Source organism: Primulina eburnea, chromosome 12 (genome assembly GCF_022965805.1).
Source record: "Primulina eburnea isolate SZY01 chromosome 12, ASM2296580v1, whole genome shotgun sequence".
Lineage (NCBI taxonomy): Eukaryota > Viridiplantae > Streptophyta > Magnoliopsida > Lamiales > Gesneriaceae > Primulina > Primulina eburnea.
In genome coordinates, this window is record NC_133112.1 from 34,003,349 (window position 1) to 34,018,497 (window position 15,149).

Sequence of the window (15,149 nt, forward strand, 5' to 3'; positions counted from 1 at the left end):
TAATCCTTCAAAATCTCGAAAATCACAAGATAAAATCCTCAAGATTTGATTGGGTTATCTTCTTGCTTGCATCTTTATCCAGGTGTATCAAATCTTATGTCTATATCTGGAAAAATTCTGCATATCTCAAATTCTGAAAAATAATATACACGATATTATTTAAATTCTTGAGTAAAATTATTGTACACGGTAGAATTATCCAATCTAAAAATTACAACTACTATCACGATAAAATCAAGATCTCGGATTTTACATCCCTCCCTCCTTATGGGAAGTTTCGTCCTCGAAACTTGGGTTGGCTTGGTCTATGAAGAGGTACGAGTATTGGTTCCTCATCCTTTCTTCTAACTCCCACGTGGCTTCTCTTTCAGTGTGGTTAGACCATTGCACCTTGACGTATGGAATGACTCGTCGTCTCAGTACCTGGTCCTTGGTGTCCACGATTCTAATGGGAACCTCTTCGTACTTCAGCTCTTCTCCCAAGTTACTTTCGACCATGAGTGGTTCTACCTCCAACACGTGGCTCGGATCTGAGATGTATTTCCGTAGCTGGGATACGTGGAAGACATTATGAATTCTAGACATGTTTGGCGACAGCGCCAATCTGTATGCTAGTGTGCCCACTCTTTCCAAAATTTCAAAGGGTCCCACATAGCGAGGGTTCAGCTTCCCAGCTTTACTGAATCGGACAACTCCTTTCATAGGTGAGACTTTTACGTAGGCCTTATCACCAACGTTGAATTCCACTGGCCTTCTTTTTAGGTCGGCCCAGCTCTTTTGTCTGTCTTGAGCTGCCTTGAGTTTCTCTCGGACCACTATAACCTTGTCTACTGTCATCTGTACGAGATCGGGTCCTACCACTGTCTTTTCTCCCAATTCGTCCCAATATAAGGGTGACCGACATTTTCTTCCATACAGAGCTTCATATGGAGCCATCCCAATACTGCTGTGATAGCTGTTATTATAAGCAAACTCGATCAATGGTAGATGATTGCTCCAATTGCTACTGAATTCTAGGGCGCATGCTCGCAGCATGTCTTCTAGGGTTTGAATTGTTCTCTCGGTTTGACCATCGGTTTGAGGGTGATAGGCCGTGCTAAGAGTGACTTTCGTTCCCATGGCCCCTTGGAAGCTCTTCCAAAAAGGTGAGACAAACCTTGGGTCTCTATCGGATAGGATGCTCACTGGTACTCCATGCAGTCGTACAATGTTGTCCATGTACAGTGTAGCTAACTTGTCCAGATTGTCGTTCATACGGACGGGTAGGAAGTGTGCAGATTTTGTAAGTCTATCTGCAATTACCCATATTCCGTCCTGACCTTGCCTTAACTTTGGTAATCCTACCACAAAGTCCATGGAAATGTGCTCCCATTTCCACTCGGGTATCTCTAAAGGTTGCAATAATCCTCCCGGTCGCTGGTGCTCTGCTTTGACCTGTTGACACACTTGGCATTTTGAGACAAATTCTGCCACATCTCTTTTCATTCCATTCCACCAAAAATTACCCTTAAGGTCTCTGTACATTTTTGTACTTCCTGGATGGACTGAAAATTTGGACTTGTGTGCTTCTGATAATATTTCTTGGCGGAGGTTATCGTTGTCTGGTACCCACAGTCGTCCTTTCATCCAAACGACGTCATCAATTTTCAAATCTTGAGACTTCCCGCTTTCGACTTGTTCCTTAAGTTTCTTTAGCTCGGGGTCTCGGTCCTGATTTAACTTGACGGTCTCTTGCAGACATGGCCGAGCGGAGAGTGAAGCTAGAGTGATCTTGCCTCCATTTTTCCGACTCAGAGCATCGGCCACTTTGTTCGCTTTACCTGGATGGTAACTTATAGTCAAGTCGTAATCCTTCAGTAGTTCGATCCATCGCCTTTGCCTCATGTTTAGTTCTCTTTTGCGTGAACAAGTACTTGAGGCTTTGGTGATCCGTGAAAATTTCACACTTGGCGCCATAGAGGTAGTGTCTCCAAATTTTTAAGGCGAAGACAATTGCTGCTAACTCAAGATCATGCGTAGGGTAGTTCTTTTCGTGCGATTTCAACTACCTTGACGCACACGCAATCACTCTTCCCTCTTGCATGAGTACGCATCCCAGACCTTCCTTAGATGTGTCACTGTAGATGGTGAATCCCTTATCTTCAGTAGGTAAGACTAGTACTGGCGTGGCTGCGAGCTTTTCTTTTAATGTCTGGAAACTCTTCTCGCAACCTTCGTCCCAGATGAACTTGGAATTCTTTTGCGTGAGTCTAGTCAGTGGTATGGCGATTGAAGAGAAACCTTCAACGAACTTTCTGTAATAGCCAGCCAGTCCAAGAAAGCTCCTGATGTCTGTGGCGTTCTTAGGTCTTGGCCACTCTATAATTGCCTCGACTTTCTTGGGATCCACTGTTACTCCTGCTTCTGAGATCACGTGCCCTAAAAAGGATACACTTTTTAGCCAGAACTCACATTTCTTCAACTTGGCGTAGAGTTCTTTCTCCCTTAGAGTCTGTAGTGCGATGCGGAGATGCTCTTCGTGATCTTTTTCACTGGGAGAATAGACGAGAATGTCGTCAATAAATACCACTATGAACTGATCCAGGAATGGTTTGAAGACTCTGTTCATTAGGTCCATGAAGGCCGCAGGTGCATTGGTCAACCCAAAAGACATCACTGTGAACTCATAATGCCCATATCTTGTCCGAAAAGCTGTTTTGGAGATATCTTCAGCTTTGACCTTCAGTTGGTGGTATCCAGTCCTCAGATCCAATTTAGAAAATATGGCGGCTCCTTTAAGCTGATCAAACAGGTCGTCTATCCGAGGTAGAGGGTACCTGTTCTTGATTGTGATCTTGTTCAATTCTCTGTAGTCGATGCACAATCTCATACTACCGTCTTTCTTCTTTACGAAGAGTACTGGAGCTCCCCAGGGGGACACACTCGGTCGAATTTGCCTTTTATCTAGCAATTCTTGGAGTTGTTCTTTTAATTCCTTGAGTTCGGCTGGCATCATTCGGTATGGTGCTATTGAAATTGGTGCAGCACTGAGAACCACATTGATTTTGAACTCAAACTCGTGGTCCGAGACTATCCCGAGAATTCTTCCAGAAAAACGTTCTGGAATTCTCGCATCATTAGGGTATCTTCCAGCTTGAGCTCAATTTCTTCCTGCACTTCGTTCACCATTTCTAGGTAATTTCTTTGCCTGATTTTTTTTTTTATGGCTTTCCAAGTCTCGGAAGCAGAAAAATGTATTTCTGTCTCTTGGAATTGCCATGATACCTGATTTTTTCTTGGTTCACGGTTTGGATTTTGAAATTCTTACTCCGGCAATCTGCTATTGCACTGCTCTTAGATTACCAAACCATCCATACGATGACATTGAAATCTACCAAAGTACTTGGAATCAAGTCGGCACGGAATATATGCGAATAAATGATGATTTTATTTTATCTTGAAATTATCACAATTATTATCTCAAAACTTAAAACCCATATAAAATCTTGGAACTTAACTCAATATCAATCTATACTCTATTGATTTAAATCCCAAAAATTATAACTCAATCGTCATAAAATCTTATTCAACCTCGAACAAATGAAATAAATCCTCAATTAATTCTTGTTCTAAATCTTACTTGCACTAAACCTTACTTTCCTCGAGACCATTAGCTTAGAGAGCTCTACCACAACTATTTCTATTGAATGTCTTTCTCCTTTAATTATTCTTAGTACCGTAACAAAATTCAAAGCTTATTATACTGTCTTTTCCTCAATGTCAAACAATATCTCGTAAATTAATTTACATAAGGTCGTAATCTACTGGTTATCCCAAATCAATATAAATTACTAAATCTTAAGATATTGTCTCCCAATTCATTTAAACAAGATAACCCAAAATCATACATATTTAAAGTTAACGCTTAGCATTCTTAAGAGCCCAAATTAACGTTTACACATTTAACTATTGCCCAAAATCAACTTCCATATTGGAATATCCAAAACTTATTATAACTATTATTCCAGATTTTCACATAGTATTTTTTTTTTCCATAAATAATTTATTGTCCCCAAATCAAATATTTTCATCTTAAGTCAACTCATCTCATATAGATACAATCCCAACAATATAGGTCAATACTAATTGTTTCCTTAATAAAATTCCATTAAAATCCGATAAGCACTGCGAGAACGCGTTGAACGAGATTTTTCGAGATATTTTCCAAAAATGGAAAGTCTAGAGATAAACATATGGATTCGAAAAGTATGTCGAGAGGATTTCAAATCAGTTGACGGAATTGAATTCGGAGTTTCCTACGAAAAAAATCGAAGAACACATGCTGGCGGGTTGACTCGTTGTCTCGGCCGAGTTGACTCGCCGGGTTGACTCGCCGGAGTACGGTCGGAGTAAAGGCACATGTCGGCGACAGGATAGGGGTCACGGAACCGGTGATGGCACGGCCAGAATCGGTCGGGAAGTTAACTAATTTCGCCGGAGAAATCGCGCAACTCACTAACTAAACTCAAATTTGGGTGTTTACGATCGGTTGATCAGATTCCGAAATTGATTGGAGTTAAACGTTACCCATGGATTGCTTATCGTTTGGGTAAAATGAATTTAAAATCGGAGTAGGATTGGTAGGGTAATTGGACGAAATTATTTTCGGAATTTTAGGGTTTATGCCCAAATTCTTAGATCTGAAATTACGGCTTCTCCCCGAATAAAATATCTGAAATTGGTTGAGGGCTTTTGTTCGTTTCGTCGAGACGATTCCAGAAACTGTCGGCGATCGAAAAACAACTACCGGACACGGCCGGAATCGGCGAAAAACGCGGCGGCGCGCTAAGGCTCTGTTTGGCCGAAAATTTCCGAAAAATTTTCGAATTTTTTTTTTTTTGAAACTCGATTTTTCCACTCGGATTATGAACCTGGCGGCTCTGATACCACTAAAATGTCACGCCCCGAGACCGGGGTTAGACACCGGCGTCGCTCATCAATCACAAAATCGAAAAAACGACAAGCCTCGTAGCACAGTATAAACCGAAACCAGTTTATTTTATAAATTCGCCAAAAAAATAATCATTGTCTTTACAACGGAATAAATTGAATAAATTGCGGAAGCGTTTACAATTAAAATAAACCTACTAAAATTTTAAATCTTGCAGCATAATTCTCGATATTTAAATAATTTCACCAGCCCCAAAACTGGTTCGACTCTTCTTCCTCGACCTGTTCCTCTGATTTATCTTCAGTTTTATCTGGGGAGGTGTAAGGGGGGTGAGTATTTTGGAGAAATACTCAGCAAGTGGGGGCCGTTCGAGTACATAACAACATGCATAAAATTCGAAATACATACACACACACACCATGCATATTTTGACTCATACCACGTTCGTATTCTTGACCTGACACTGAGATTCCTCTACTTTCAATGGTTTACTGACGTCAGTCCCTAATTTTTATTCCTCTAAGGGGGCGAGGCCGAATCGGTTATATCCCCACCGTATGAGGGTCATGTCATAGTTGGGATTCCCTCCCATATCCAGTTGGATCCTCACAGTGTCAACATAAAACTTATGCACAAATCATAACCAGAAGGGGTAGAAAAGAGTTGTACTCGACCGAAATTTAATAAAACCGAAAATTACATGCACCGAAATACATGCACCGAAAAATGCAACAATTTAAAACAAGCCCACTTACCTTAAATTCTTGAAGAAAATAAACGTGGAAAACTCCGGTGGCTGGACTGCGGCAGCGCTTCGCTGTGCTCGAAAAATATCCTAAGGAACTAGAGGCACAATTCTCGAAAATATGAGGTGTAAAATGGTGTGAATTTTTGAGATCCATGCTCTCCTATTTATAGGGGTTGGCTGCTATCCTGATCGTGTATCAAATCGCGTTGATTCTGAATCAAATCTTTATCTAAAATCGTGATCAAATCTACATTTATTCTCTATCCTAAATTTCGAAATATATATATATATATCCCAAGGTAATTTTCGAAATTATGCCTTGCCCAGTCTGTGAAATTTCGACTTTTGTGTCTAATTCCCAATATTCAGTAGATTTTTTACTTCCTAAAATAATAAAAATTATATTTCTTAAATCCCACAAATTTGCTTACTTAAATCCGAAATTTAGTGGTATTTTTTTTCACAAATAAGATTTTGATTATTTTTCCTAAAATCCTGGTAGTTGAACTTTTTTCCCAGTCTGTAATTATCGCGTAGACTGCTCTATATCTGATGATTTTCGAAAAAATCCCCTAATAATCCTTCAAAATCTCGAAAATCACAAGATAAAATCCTCAAGATTTGATTGGGTTATCTTCTTGCTTGCATCTTTATCCAGGTGTATCAAATCTTATGTCTATATCTGGAAAAATTCTGCATATCTCAAATTCTGAAAAATAATATACACGATATTATTTAAATTCTTGAGTAAAATTATTGTACACGGTAGAATTATCCAATCTAAAAATTACAACTACTATCACGATAAAATCAAGATCTCGGATTTTACAAAGTTTCTATCTTATTAGATTATAATCAACATTTATTGAACAAAAGAAGTAAGAGAAGGGTTTAGTGCAGCAGTTATTGTCGAGGAGGCCAGATTTTCGTGTTATGTGGGAGTATATTGTGGTCTATGGGAATACCTGATAGTTATCTTCTGGATTTGATAGGGAAAGTTAGGTCTTGGATTTCTTGGGGTACTAGTGATTCAAATTCCATTTCCTGTGGCTTTGAGATGACTGATATCAATTGCACTTCTTGTTGCCATTGCAACAATAGTATGTTGGATTCTAGCATTAAGTGTAAATGTGAAAGCTGCGGACGGCTACTTTGTGGTGATTGTGTTCAAGGCCTGGCATCTATGAATTTTGTTTCGACTGGTATTTTAAAGGAGACAATGGAGACTGTCTTTAGAATCAATTCGTGCCAGTTTTGTTCTGAGCTTCGCCCTCGTGGTCAAAATGTTCGAAGATGCAGTGGTAAAGTCTATCCTTCTGAATCTCCGAGACAAAGCCCGGAACCACCATCACCCAGTTTTAGTGGTGAGGAATTTGATGGTGACTCCCCATACGCTCTTACTAGAAGTAGTGATGTGTCTTTTTCAAATAATCCATCTCCGTTGTCTGTGAATCGCTCGCCAAATAGGTAACAAATGAAAGTTCTTTGTTGCGAAGTTGTATCCAATATTCTCTCTTATTTCGTTTATTCAGTTTACCGGTTCTAACTGAAGTATATCTTGTTTTTTTTCTCTATTTAGATTGATATAACAGATAGGAGCTGACCAATTTCGCTATATTTATCTCAATGTAAACTTCGAATTTTCATGTTTCGTTCAATTTCCTGATAATACACATCATGTTGGTTATTAAGACTTGTATGTATTTAGCTGGCTGCCACTAATTATTATGGATGGAATTAATGCATAATGAGATCAGTTGGTGTCTGTTAGTTCTTATGAGATCTTAGTTTTATTTGGTTTAAATTGCTGTTATAGTTTGTCCTTTTTGTGTTTCAAATATATATTTTTATGTTTGTTATTGCAGGACTGATGAAGATGAAGGTGAGGAATTCACAAGTTCCTTTTTCAGCAAGTCAGTTGAATACTTTCATGAATACTCCTGCTGTAAATTCTGGTAGTGTTAGTACTAGAAACGAAATTTATAATTTTACATCTGTTGGATCAAAAAACCCTTCGGATAGCCCCTCTAGGATTCATATTACTTCCAATAGAGTCGGGCTTTATGTACAGCAAGGGAAAGGGAGAGCCTTGATGGACGGTCCCTTTGATCAAGAGCATGCGATTTTAGAAAGGCCTGCTAAAGGGAATCGACATACGGAAAAGGTTGATGATACATCAGCGTTACTGAGTACAAGCGAGAAGGTGACACAACCATTGGATTTTGATAACAATGGTCTGATTTGGTTTCCCCCTCCCGCTGATACTGACAGTGATGTGGGGGAAACTAGTTTCTTTACTTACGATGATGAGGATGATGAAGTTGAGGATTCGGGTGCAACAATTTTCCGTACGACTAATCTTGATAACTCGTTTTTGGCAAAGGAAAAGCAGAATGTTGACAAAAATGAACCCTTTCGAGCTTTGGTATTGGGGCATTTTAGATCTCTTGTGTCACAACTTTTGCAAGTACAAGGTATAATCACATCCGAAGAGAATTCTGCTGAGAACTGGCTCGACATAATAACAACAATAGTGTGGAATGCAGCAAACTTTATAAAGCCCGACACTAATCGAGGAGGTAGCATGGATCCCTGTGACTATGTGAAGGTTAAATGTGTAGCTTCTGGAAGTCCAAGTGAGAGGTGAATATATATCTGTTGAATTTTTTTCCTAATCCTCACTCCTATGTTGATGGTGTATGTTTAAGTGAATATTCGTGTCAATGCAGTAAAGTTGTCAAAGGAATAGTATGTACGAAGAATATAAAACACAAGCGCATGACATCTGAATACAAACAGACTAGAGTACTTCTCTTAGGAGGGGCACTTGAGTACCAAAGGGTCCCTAATCAGCTGGCATCTTTCAATACATTACTGCAACAGGTTTAATCCCCATTCATTTCTCACTTCATTTCTTTCATAGTGGAAGTATTTGCATGAATATTATAAATATAATTTGTGAATCAGGAAAATGACAGAGGATAGGTCTATTGAGGATAATCTGGATGAATTCAATAAGATAATCATCTCCTTGGAAAATCTTGGTATAAAGATAGAAGATGAAGACAAGGCGATCTTGGTTTTGAATTCATTGCCCAAGGCATACTCAGTCTTCGTTGACACGATGAAATATGCTCGAGATAGTCTGTCCCTGGACGAGGTATATGCTGTACTTAGGGCCAAAGAGATGAATGGGAAGACAGTAAAGGAACAAGGTAATGGAGAAGCATTGGTGTCAAGAGGAAGACAAGAAAGGAGAGATTACAATAACAGTAAAAGAAAGGGAAGAAGCAGGTCCAAATCCCGCACTCAATTCAAATGTTATATCTGCCATAAAGAAGGACACTTCAAAAGAGATTGTCCCGAAAGAAAGAAGAAATGAAAATCTAAACAGGAAGATTCAGCAGACGAAGCCATGATCTTAGATGCCTACGAAAATTCAGAAGTGTTGGCTGTTACACATGATCGAGTGGAAAATGATTGGATTCTAGACTCGGGGTGCACCTTTCATATGACCCCAAAGAGAGAATGGTTTCAAACTTTCAAAGATCTTGATGGGGGAAGAGTGATTATGGGAAATGATGCTGAATGTTCACTAACAGGAATTGGCTCCATAAAGCTCAAAATGGAGGATGGTTCATCCAAAACCCTGTCTGAAGTGAGATATGTGCCTGGCCTAAAGAGAAATCTGATATCACTTGGAAGCCTCGATGCGAAGGGATGCTCATACAGAGCCGAGGGTGGGATCTTAAAAGTAACATCAGGAGCCTTGGTGATAATGAAAGGAATCAAAAGGAATGGCTTATACATCCTACAAGGAAACACCCTACCACCAGTCAGCGGTCTACTTACTGAAACAAAGGAGGATATGACAAGGCTATGGCATTTAAGGCTAGGACATATTAGCCAAAGAGGCATTGATGAAATAAATAAGCAAGGTGCTTTCGGCAAAGATAATGTTAACAAAATGGAATTCTGTGAACACTGTATTCTGTGTAAGCAAACAAGAGTAAAATTCAACACTGCCAACCATAGCACTAGAGGGACAGTAGATTACATTCATTCAGACATCTGGGGGCCTGCTTCAGTAAAGACATTGGGAGGAGCCAGCTATTTCATCACCTTTGTGGATGATTACTCTAGGAAGTGTGGGTATATGTGCTGAAACACAAAAGTAAAGCATTTACTACATTTAGGCAGTGGAAGTGCTTGATTGAAAATCAAACTGGAAAGAAGATCAAGAGACTTAGGACTGATAATGGACTAGAGTATCTAAGCAAAGAATTCTCTGAATTTTGCAAAAACTCTGGAATTGTTAGACACAAGACAGTGAGACACACCCCTCAACAAAACGGTGTTGCAGAGAGGATGAATCGAACCATCCTTGAAAAAGTAAGGTGCATGTTGAATTTTGCAAAACTTAACAAGCATTTTTGGGGAGAGGCTGTGGCAACTGCAGTGCATATTATCAACTTGTCACCCTCCACAGCTCTAGAGTTTAAAGCACCTGATGAGATATGGACAAGTAGACCAGTGGATTACACAAACCTCAGAATCTTTGGGCGTCCAGCTTATGTCCATGTAAATGAAGGAAAATTGGAACCTAGATCAAAGAAATGTCTGTTCCTAGGTTACCCGGCTGGTGTTAAAGGGTATCGGTGTTGGTTAAAGGATGGAAACAACTCAAAAGTGATGATTAGCAGAGATGTTGTCTTCCATGAGCAAGAAATGCTGAAAACAAATCCTGAAACCATCATTTATGATGAGAAGGATCAAAGTGAGCCTCCAACAGAAAGGGAGGGATCTAAGTCAGAGGTGGAGCCAGAACAAAAGGTGAAACTTGAACATGAGCTAACCCCTGAAGAAGAGTATGCTGAAGACCAATCACCTTTGAGTCAATATCAACTAGCCCGAGACAGAAAGAGGAGGGAAATAAGACCTCCTGTAAAGTATGGATATGTTGATATTTCCGCCCATGCACTCTCTGCTGCAGCTATGATGATCAACAATGAACCTAGGACCTATAGAGAGGCCATAAACAGTGAAGACAGTAGTCTCTGGCAGCTAGCTATGAATGAGGAAATCCAGTCCCTCAACAAGAATAACACATGGATTCTTGCAGACAAGCCACTGGATCAGAAGTTGATAGGATGCAAGTGGATTTATAAAATCAAGGAAGGAGTTCCTGGGGTTGAGAAGGCAAGATACAAAGCAAGGCTAGTGGCCAAGGGCTACACTCAAAAGGAAGGAGTAGACTTCAATGAAATATTCTCACCAGTGGTAAAGTATACGTCCCTCAGAATCTTGCTTTCTATGGTAGTTTTTCATAACCTTGAATTGGAACAAATGGATGTAAAAACAGCGTTTTTACATGGTGAGTTGGATGAGACGATCTATATGTCTCAACCAGAGGGTTATGTAAAGGCAGGAAGTGAGAATAAAGCATGCCTCTTGAAAAGGTCATTGTATGGACTGAAACAATCGCCAAGGCAATGGTATCTGAGATTCGATAGGTTTATGGTCAACAATGGGTACTTAAGAAGCTGTTATGATAGTTGTTTCTATCATAAAAGACATACAGACAACATCAGTGTGTACCTCTTACTATACGTTGATGACATGCTGATAGCTAGCAATAAAGAGGCAGAGGTGAATTCTTTGAAATGTCTCCTAAGTTCTGAGTTTGAAATGAAGGAGCTGGGTAATGCTTCGAAAATCCTTGGGATGGAGATATGCAGAGACAGGGAAAAAGGGCTGCTGCACATCACACAACAGGGATACATTTCAAAAGTCTTGAGTAAGTTTAATACGCTGGACTCAAAGCCAGTGATCACCCCTATTGGAGCTCACTTCAAGCTGTCAACTGAACAAAGTCCTATCTCTGAGGATGAGGTGTCTGATATGATGAAAATTCCATATGCTAGTGCCACAGGCAGCATAATGTATGGCATGGTAAGCACCTTTGTGGATCAAAGGGTTGGTTGAAGAGCTGGAAGGAAACACAGATGAGACATTGGTATGGTGTGACAGTCAAGGGGCGGTACAGCTAGCCAAGAACCCGGTACACCATGAAAGAACCAAGCACATCGATGTGAGATTTCATTTCATAAGAGATGTGGTAACTCAAGGAAAGGTCATAATTCGAAAGGTTCCTACAGAGGACAATCCTGCAGACATGTTAACAAAAGTGGTGGATGGTACAAAGTTCCAACATTGTCTAAAAATGCTTAGAGTTGGCAGACCACCTTAGTCAGAAGGGAACAATGGTTGAACCAGGAGGGAGCAACAGGAATGGATACATTGCTCAGGTGGAGATTTGTTGTTAATGGACCAATGAATCAATTCCAGCTCATGATAGCAAGGAAGGGAGTCAGCTTAAGTCAAGGAAATTAACAAGAGTCAGTTACGGCGGTTAAACAAAGGGAGAAGATAGAAAACTTGGAGTATACAGACTCTCGGTTCACTTCTTCTTCAAGTTAATCAAAACGCTCTCTGTATTTTTGTTAGGAAAAAGAACTTGAGTAGATTGTTGGTTCATACTGTAATCTTCTTCTTTGGAGTATCAATAAAGTTAGTTGCCTCTGGTTTGACAGTGGATGTAGGCTATTCAGCCGAACCACTATAATTCTCTTGTTTCTTGATAGTGTTTGAGTGAATGAATTCTGTTCTTGTGCATTCGGTTATCATATAATTCATCTGGGGTGAATCTTGGTTGAACACTCACTGGGGTAATTGCATAACAAACTGTTATCAGAGCCCGGTTCCAGAGGTTCAAGAGAAGATGTCCAGAATGGGAGTAACCAAGGCAGACATTGAACGGTTCGATGGCAAGTCAGATTTCTCAATCTGGAGAAAGAGGATGAAAGCAATCTTGGTTCAAATGAAGGTTGCTAAGGCTCTTGAAGGACACGAGAAATTGCCATCATCCTTAAGCACCGAAGAAAAGGCGGACATAATGGAACAAGCGTACAACACTATAATTCTGCATCTGGGCGATCGTGTTCTTCGAGAAGTAGACAAAGAATCTTCTGCAGCAGGTGTTTGGCTCAAACTCGAGCAATTATAAATGACAAACACCCTATACAATCGAATTCATCTGAAAGGAAAGTTATTCGGGTTCCATCAATCAGTTGTGAGACCGAAATTAAATTGCATTGTAAATTAGGAACATAAAGGACATTTTGGAGCAGTATGGTGTCCGTTAGTTGCACGGCACCCTCTTCAGTGGCAGCCAGTGTCTGACCATCTGGAAGACGCACGAGACATGAAGAAACTGCTTTAATATTCAATAAACATGATTCGTTACCGGTAACGTGATGAGAGCAGCCGGTATCAATTATCAAATCAGCCATACCCAACTTACCCTGCAATATGTTAGAAGAAGGAGAAGGAGAACCAAACGCGGCCGAGAATGCCGCCCATTGTTCGGCAGTGAAACTTGGAAAGGGTTGTGTAGCAGAGGCGTGGCTTAAGGTGGAAGGAGATGTACTGTGAGGAATTGTGGGTGTAGCAGCATTAGCACGAACGCCATTACGACCATGACCTATCGAATTTCTTGTTGAAGAAGCTGACGGTTTCCCTTTCAAAGTTCCTTTTCCCTCAAGAGTAGAACCATATTTTTCCAAGTACCAATCTGGAGTGCCATGTATGTCGAAGCATGTTTTAATATCATGACCCGATTTGTGGCATTGAGAACAAGTCAAGGCTGCCTTCGTCGTTTTATCGAGGCGTGGTTTGGATCGAGGCTCCATTCTCACAGCAAAACCAACTGCATCGGGTTTCTCTTCGGTGATGCGTGTGATCCCCCGAACCCTCTCATCTTGAGCGATTTGTTGGAATGCCCGATTCAACGTAGGAAGAGGATCCTGTGACAAGAGAGTCAATCGCAATTGTGCATAGTAATCAGAACACAGGCCAAGAAGAAATTGATGCAACCTGTCATCATCACGTCGTTGGCTGTGTTGCTTACCGACCTGACACGTACATTTACCGCACTTGCAAGAAATCAAAGGCTCGTGTTTATCAAGTTCATCCCATAAAACGTTCAATTTACTGAAGTAAACAGCAACAGGCATAACTTTTGTTTGCTCACAACGATTAATATCGCCCTTAAGTTAGTGAATACGCGGACCATTCACAACCGAAAATCTTTCATGTAAATCATCCCATAAGAGTTTTGCATTATCGTAATTCGAGAGCATAGAACGTACCTCGGGGTCAATCGTATTCATGAGCCATGAGACAAGCATGCACTGAATCGTTACCCAATCATCATTCGTACAGGGAGAAACAATATATGTGATTGTGCCGTTAAGAAAGCCGAATTTGCGCCGAGAGGAAAGGGCAACACGAATAGCATGAGACCAATCATCAAAGTTATCGAGTTTCAGACGGATGGGAGTAATGAAATCGCCAGGGCGATCTTGTGGCCCTAAGTAAAATGGCGAGCTGGAATCGATTTTTTGCAGGCGGCGGTGGAGGGGTGGCGGCATCCATAGTGCCGAAAAAATTTAGATTTAACCTAGCTCTGATACCATGTTATTTTTAGATAATTTGTGTTGCTTTTCTTATTTATCATTCTCAATATTTATACAGGCTAGAAAACCCGAAAAATCCTATCAAAATATATGCCACCCATATATGTAGCCTAATCTAAGGAAATTCAAATATATGCAAATATATGCCACCCATATATCTAGCCTAAATATCCGTAACAGTCGTTGAACTTGAAAGGACAGATCTTCCTAGTCATTATTTTAATTTTTTATAACGATCAGATTAATGTTTTCATTGGATCAAGACACACAAAAAGCTAGGCTCAAACACTATATTTCGAGCAACTAGCATCCAAAATTTTGAAGCTTGGTAGCAGCAAATTTTCTCTATTTTCGAGCACAAATGGCATAATCATTTCGAGCATTGTTAGTTGTCTCACATCGGTTGGATAAAATCTCTGTTAGTTGTATATGTAACGCCCCGAAAATTTAAAAGTCCACGCGAACCACATGCATACGAATTATTAAATTCTCTTGTATTTTAATTAAATGTTTAATTGCATGAATTAATTATGTTGTGTATATTTGGATGTTTAAAATATATTTTTCGAGATGGTTGCATTAAAATGTATTTTTAAAGGTTATTTGAGTTGCAATCGAGGAATGAAGACCGAGGGTTGAATAAAAGAAAATATTTTTATTAAATAATTATTTTTAATTATTTAAAATAAAGTTGATGCTTGAATGATTTATTTTGAGTGACTAAATGTTTAATTGTGTAATTTTGTTCGATTTCATGATTTAAAATTTTCAGACGAATATCGGTGGTTGGCCAAGGACGGAGGACCGGAGACGATTAAGGTGTTAAAGATTTAAAAGCTAAAATTTTATTTTAGTAAAGAAAATATTTTAAATATTTTAAGAATTATTGCATTGTTAAGGTAAAGTTTAAATTAATTAGTGGGAGCAAGAGATT